This window comes from Harpegnathos saltator, unplaced genomic scaffold (assembly GCF_003227715.2).
Source record: "Harpegnathos saltator strain DR-91 unplaced genomic scaffold, Hsal_v8.6 scaffold93, whole genome shotgun sequence".
NCBI classification, from domain to species: domain Eukaryota; kingdom Metazoa; phylum Arthropoda; class Insecta; order Hymenoptera; family Formicidae; genus Harpegnathos; species Harpegnathos saltator.
The window spans coordinates 3,272,937-3,280,099 of record NW_020230721.1 but is presented as its reverse complement, the minus strand read 5'-3'; the positions used below and the strand labels follow the sequence as shown (position 1 = coordinate 3,280,099).

The following is a 7,163-nucleotide window of genomic DNA, read 5'->3' as shown; positions in this document are numbered from 1 at the left end:
GGGCGGGCAAGCTCGTATATAGTTGATGAGGACATTGTAAAGCGCTATCTGATAGTGGCGGGGGCGAATTAAATCAATATGGCGGCTTTCCCGCAAAATTAAAATGGTATTTTTCTGCATTATAATTTTAATGTAAAACTGTATTTCTTATTTTAAGTATTAAGAAAAAATATTCTTACATCAATTATATATTTATATAATTGTAATGTATAACCATATGCCAACATATAATTGATGTAAGGATATTTGCTCTTAATATAATTAAACTACTAAAAATAAAGTTGTTTTATATTTTTGTATAAAATACATGTTTATGTTTAATAATGCTAATGTAACTTGATACAAAATTAGCTTTTTGTTCAACGAGCATATGATGAATTTTTTAATAAATGACTTGATAATTTTTAAAAAATGAATTTTACAAAATGACAAGTTATAATAATTTTGTAAAAAAATATATTAATTTGATCCCAGCAAACATGATGACGTATTAATAATTAATTGTCGTCAATTATACATTGTCAATATGTCATTTGAACTTGCTAATACATTATTATTTCTAAGATGGATATATTAAAAATATAATTTAGCAACTTTTCATAATTATTAAATATAAGTATATAAGAAGGTAAGATTGATGGTAAATAAATAAATATATAAATATATAAATAAATATATATATATAAGAAATTAAAACAAAAAAACATTTGTATTCAACGGAACTACTTCGTCCAGTCCACTATAATGTGCAAAACCATATATTATACATATTAGATTATTATATTTTACATTACAAAATTCATATATTTCCTATGTTTCATAAAATAATCATTTGCAGTTATCATAAGAGCATCGTTACAATTAGGATGTAACGTACCTTTTAATATTTTTCTAATATCTTCAAAATAATGTTTGATGATTCTCTCCTTTTATGTGCGATTATTTGTGTTAACAATGCAACATGATTACATTCTAAGAACTGAAAATCTATATAATTTATTACAATTTCTTTAATGTATCTAGAAAATTGCAGAAAGTGAGAAATTATTGGCAAGTAATAATAAGTAATGCTTACAATTTTCGTAATGCCAATTGTAAAAGTTTCATTTTGTTGTAAGGTTGTTACATTTATACGGCACGTCTCACAATTCTTTTCATACATGGAACTTATATTTTTTATAATATAAGTTGATATATTGGCAATACTAATATTTATATCATCCATTATTGGTATTACCTTTGGCAAAGTAATTTGATAATTTAAAGTTTTATTTTCAGTCAATGAAAAAGTTAAAAGTTTTTTTAAGTTTAATAAATATCCAGATGTATTATCTGGCTCGCAATTTCCAAATATTGTGGACATATCAGTATATGTATTTATTAATAAACTTTTGTAATATCCTACAAATGTACTACATGTAAGGTTAGTATTTTGTCCACCGTGTTGCCGGATCTGCCTAAAAAAATTTTCAAGAGCATCTTGATTGAATGTTTTAGTTACAAAAGTTGTAAAATTATTTTCACGTAAATATTCACTTAATAATTTGAAACCTTGTAGTGTATGTATCCAATTTTTTAAAACTATTGGAGTTTTCCGATCATGAGATTTATTTTTAATAAATTCCATACTTTTAAATGTAGACATAGCATCCGTTCATAATTGTTCATGTGCATCATCATTCAATCGTATACTACCATTTACACTGTCAAATAATCCGTTAAAAAAAACAATAACTCAGCAGTTTCAATACCTTCAGGTGACATAGACTTATTTAAAGTAAGATTCTTGCTTTGACTTCTACTCATTAATGCTATGATACTTGATACATTATTGCCAAACATTTGCGCACAGTACGAGACTTTCATTTTCTTAATTTTATTACGTACAACATGACAAACTATTAATTTACGCATTGTTCGGAAATGGCCATTGTTGCAATCAATTTCATAAGCATCTTCCACGTGTGATCATTTTGCTATTTATTCTTTGCCATCTTTTAATTTGTACCGTAAATTTTTAGTTATTAAATTATTGCGTATGCATTTTAATAAATGTGGTGGATCATATAATGGAATAATTTGATGATTTCTTATAATTATTACATCGTGCTCCAAAAATACATTATTAGAAAAAGCTTCTTGTTTGGAATCCAGTATCAGTTGTTGTTGTATAGCTTTTACGTTACTACTGCCTTGTACACATACTGAAGCGACAATTCTTAATCCTGCGTCATGTGCTTTGATTACAATTTTTTTAAACATGTACAATATTATTTGATGGTGTAGAATCTTTACAAAATGAAAACATAATTGGTTGTTTCCATGGTTTGCTGCCATAAATTCCTTTTAACATCCAAACTAACACATGATCAGCTATTTTCAATTTTCTCTCATCGCCATCATCAATAAAACCTTCAACAAAATCTGCAGTTGGGTTATACAATAATGCAGCATCCAGTTTCATTTCGTCGAAAAGTAATACGCAATATTTGTATTTTTCATCTGTGAATGATTCTACACGAGCTTTTATTTCATCAAAAATTATATCACAAATACCTGGTTTTAATATAATATTTTGTAACAATTTTCTTAATGTTTCCTTACTAGGTAGATAAAATATTTGTGCCATATATTTGTAAGCTTTAAGACTTTTTTTATAAAGTGACAGTGCAATTGTATCTTGTAATGTATTGTATCTTGTAACGTATATTCTCTTTTATATTTATTTCTATTCATATTTCTTAAATATGATATAAAAAAGTCTTTAGCGGATGTTGGCATTTCATCTAAAGTAGCGAATGATTTTTCTTTCAAAAATCTGTTTGCTTTCTGCAATCTATGCTTTAAATTGTTCTTCCTAGTAGTAATGCGCAAAACTACTTTTCTCAGTGATGCTATTGTATTATATATTTTCAGATCTTGAGGATTAAGATGCTTCTTCTTGCGAATAGCAAATAAGTTAAAGATAGAAACTGGAACATGAATGGATTCAAGATTTAAAAGTTTAGGAGGTTTCCCAGCAAGAAATGACTCTTTGATCGAAGTCCAAACCATGAAATCGACACTGATTTGGCATCGTTTTGACGTCACTTGATAAGTTATTTCTCACTGGATTAGAAGTAGACATGTAGGACAAGGAAATGAATTGTACGTTGGTAAAATGATTTCTGGGTTGGTAAAGAAATGAGTAGTTAGGTACAAATATTTTAAGGTAATACAAGTTCCTTTGTATTTTTGATACTTCTTTTATTAACGAAGATATTTAAATTGACTGCATTATAAACTAATAATACAGTTGCACTAAAAATAGTAATAAATAATAAATAGTAATAAATATATTATATATTCATATATCTCCTTACTTTTTTTCTGTATTACGATACATATTATGCGTTAAGGATGTTTGACGGGAACTACAAGAATTTAGTCGTAGTTGCGGTCAGACACACTATACGTATGTAAACACATATATATACACAATATATTTACCACATATATATATATATGTGCATGTAAATATTCATGTATATATATATGTATATATATAGATTTCTGTCTTTCGTTAAAATAGAAATATGACCAATACATTTTATGTATATGATCATATCTTTGTTAAAACTATTGTAGATAATTATTTTTATTGTGATTATATATATCATACCTTTCGCTTTTCTTTTTCTTTCCTTTATTATCGGCATAGATACAGGATTCTCTTCATTTCTATCTATTCTTGTTTCTGCCACCTCTTCTCCTGAACATGTAGAGATATCTATTTCACATAACATTATATATATAATTAAGGTATAATTTTTTTTGCAGCATTCATTGAAATCTATATAAATTTTGACTATGTACCTCTGATATTGTCATAATCATTGCATTCTGTAATATTTGGTGCTTGTAGATCATCTGTGAAAATATATTAATATAAATTTTTAAAATATTATTTATATTTAAATTATATAAACTATCAAATTATTATATATGTTGTACTTTATTTTCATTACTTATTTATTAAATATTTAGTACTTACTTTCTAATAAATTTGTAATAGTATTCTCATTTGTATTTAAACATGCTACTTCGTGTTCGTCAATGTTAATTGGCTCTGAAAACAAATTTGATAACATACAACTTTTTTTTTTAATTATTATGTAGCATTGAAATATCTTCCTTTATTATTAATAAAATTTAATTAACTTCACCTATCAAAACTAAAAGTATATATAAAACATATACAGGGTGTTTGATAGCTGATCATGCAGACGAAAGTTGGAGATAGATTGGGTGTAGCCGAGAAGAAAAGTCATGTACCATAATGTCAAATTGGCAATAGTTACCGAGTTATTAATTAACCGTTTGAGTCCCAAGCAGCGCGATCGCGCTGTTCAGATTTTATGTCGAGAAAACCCAGTACATTTCGATCATTGTGGACAACTGACGGTGCGTTACCGATTGTCGAAGTCGCGCGCTCAGATTTACTGAAGCAAGTATATCACACCGATCCTTTTAATGTAAATAGTACATTTTATAATAGGTAGAATAATACTATAATAATGCAATAATACATTACAAAATAAAAATTTTTATTTCATTGTTATCTTCTCAATAATTTTTATCGAACAAAACTTGAAATATTTATAAATTTACAGTACGCATATGTAATAATACAGATGTATTTTATAAAATAACGAATTACAAATTAACAATATTTTTGTGTTATGAACAAATAATTTAAATAGAGAGTAACAATTATAATTTGTAACATCGGTGTTTATCAAAACATGTTGGATGGATTCCTTTTGCTTCGTTGCTCCGTTGCTTCGTCTAATCATTTTGAAACACACAATTATTAACAATGAGAAACACTTACGCAAGAATACGTCCGATCGCTTTGCAAACTACAATAAATGTGACAGAGCGATGAGAAAAAGACGAGAATCGCGTTACCTAACAAATACAAGAAGCGGTATTGGTCCGATTGGGATTCATCGATGTAAAATAAACAAAGCGCTATCACGCTGCTTGGTATTTCTCGACCTAAAATAAAACAAGCGCTATCGCGCTGCTTGGGTCTTTTCATACTCATTTATAGAAAGCGCGGTTGCGCTGTTTGGGATTCTTCGACAGTGTTTTTTCAATACCCCCTGGGATTCAAACGGTTAAAACATGTGAGCCAACGAGCGCGTAGAGAGCGGAGGGCGACCGCAGTAAGCACGTAGACATTTGATACAGGCGGAGTCAGTGAGTGGCGGTAGGCAAGAGCGCGCGGCGAGGGGCAACGTAAATAACAAGAGGCGAACGCGCGCGACGAGGAGCGAGCGAGCGCAAGCGACAAGAGGCGAGCGAGTGCGACGAAGAGCGAGCGAACGCGAACGACGAGGAGTGAGCGAGCTATAAGGAAAAAGCTATAAAGAAAAAGCTCGCTCGCTCCTCGTCGCGTGCGATCGCCTCTTGTCGCTTACGTTGCCCCTCGTCGCGCGCGCTTGCCTACCGCCACTCACTGACTCCGCCTGTATCAAATGTCTACGTGCTTACTGCGGCCGCCCTCCGCTCTCTACGCGCTCGTTAGCTCACATGTTTTAATTAATAACTCGGTAACTATTGCCAATTTGACATTATGGTACATGACTTTTCTTCTCGGTTACACCCAATCTATCTCCAACTTTCGTCTGCATGATCAGCTATCAAACACCCTGTATATACATATAAAATATCTCATAATTAATGTATGTACTGATTATAGATATTATTAAATAAGAAAGTCCTCTATTATTGTATAAATAAGTATATAAACTTTAAATTATTAATTAAAGAAATCGCCTATAATAATCACATGAAATACAGTTGGACAAGATGTATAATATTATCCCAAGAGAAAGGTGTCTAGAATCTTACAGAGATTGTCCTATTTCATTACATGCTGTTATTTACTAATTTTCTATTACTAATATCTTAGTAATTACTATGTTTCTTTGTGAAATATTATAACTATTCTATTCAGTTAGAAATACTCTATTTATATGTAAATATTGGTACGATAACTGTTCATCATCTTGTATATCTTATACAAATACCTGGCAGCAATAATGTTGGTATAGCATATGTACTCAATCGTTTTTTTAATTTAAAATTATCCTTAAAATGGTTTTCACCTGTTTGTCCTTTTCATTATTTTTTTCGGAAGAATGGTCATCAATGATGGATCTCCATTTGCTGATATCCATTGTAAAAACCGTTTTTTATCCTTAATTGGATTAGGAAATGCAAACATCCGTTTATTTCGTTCCGCACAATTAATAACAGCACACTTTTTGTGACTCATGCTGTTAAACAGTTATAGATTAATATGTATATTATTGACTAATATTTATTGCTCTATCTTACAAAATTTTTTCTTTTAATATATAAAAACCTGTATATATATATATCTTTGTTGTCTTTAAAAGATCCTTTTCCTTCTTCTATCTTTTCTTTTCTTTCAACAATGCAATACTACAATAAATACTACAAAATGAACTCTCACGCTGAAATTTCCTGACATAACAGAAACGTAACGGGAAATATCATAGAATTTATACAATCTAATGAAAGTAAACTTCATTTTTCTGTGCCATCTGATAGTGGCGGGGGAGAGTAAAGCCAGCGGCATACGGTGCTTGTTTTCGTGCTGGATTGCTTGCTGGATGAAAATACTGCGTTCTGATTGGTGTATTTCCATCCATTTTCGGAAATGTACCAATGATTCCATTCATCTTTGCGACCAATGATTGGCTGCGTTCAGAAAACACAACGGTTACATAACGGTTGAGTAATTCGTCAACGTTATTGGTCTGAATGTAAGGATCTAGCAGTAAGGACTAATGGCTGCATTCAGCAGACTCAACAGTTGGACAACATTACTAGATTTTCCACTGAATCTCGCTCCTCATTGGTAAATACTTCTAGGTCTATGAAGAATCTAAAAGAATGCTCCAATCACAGATAATAATCACTAAGCGCTCTCTGATCACTTTGTTCTACTGAACGCGGCCAATAGTTACTAAGCGTTCAGTGAGCTCTTTGTTTTCTGAACGCAACCATTGTTGACATACTTATGTCATACCACGTATATTTCATTTCTCGCCTTTCGTTGTGCGCAGGCGTGCTCCGCAGGCGAAGCA

General features: G+C 30.5%; 1 long non-coding RNA gene across 2 annotated transcripts; it reads right to left on the bottom strand.

Annotated features, from left to right (window-relative positions):
• Positions 1-3,525: 3,525 nt before the first annotated feature.
• Positions 3,526-6,623, bottom strand: LOC112590612 (uncharacterized). Of its 2 annotated transcripts, none has more exons than XR_003114340.1 (5): positions 6,416-6,623; positions 6,078-6,326; positions 4,034-4,108; positions 3,856-3,909; positions 3,526-3,769 (listed from the first exon to the last, which is right to left on the bottom strand). It is a non-coding gene; the product is annotated as an uncharacterized LOC112590612 (long non-coding RNA). The 2 variants fall into 2 exon arrangements; XR_003114339.1 differs by having other exon boundaries at positions 6,156-6,326; positions 6,416-6,617.
• Between the last annotated feature and the right edge of the window lie 540 nt (positions 6,624-7,163).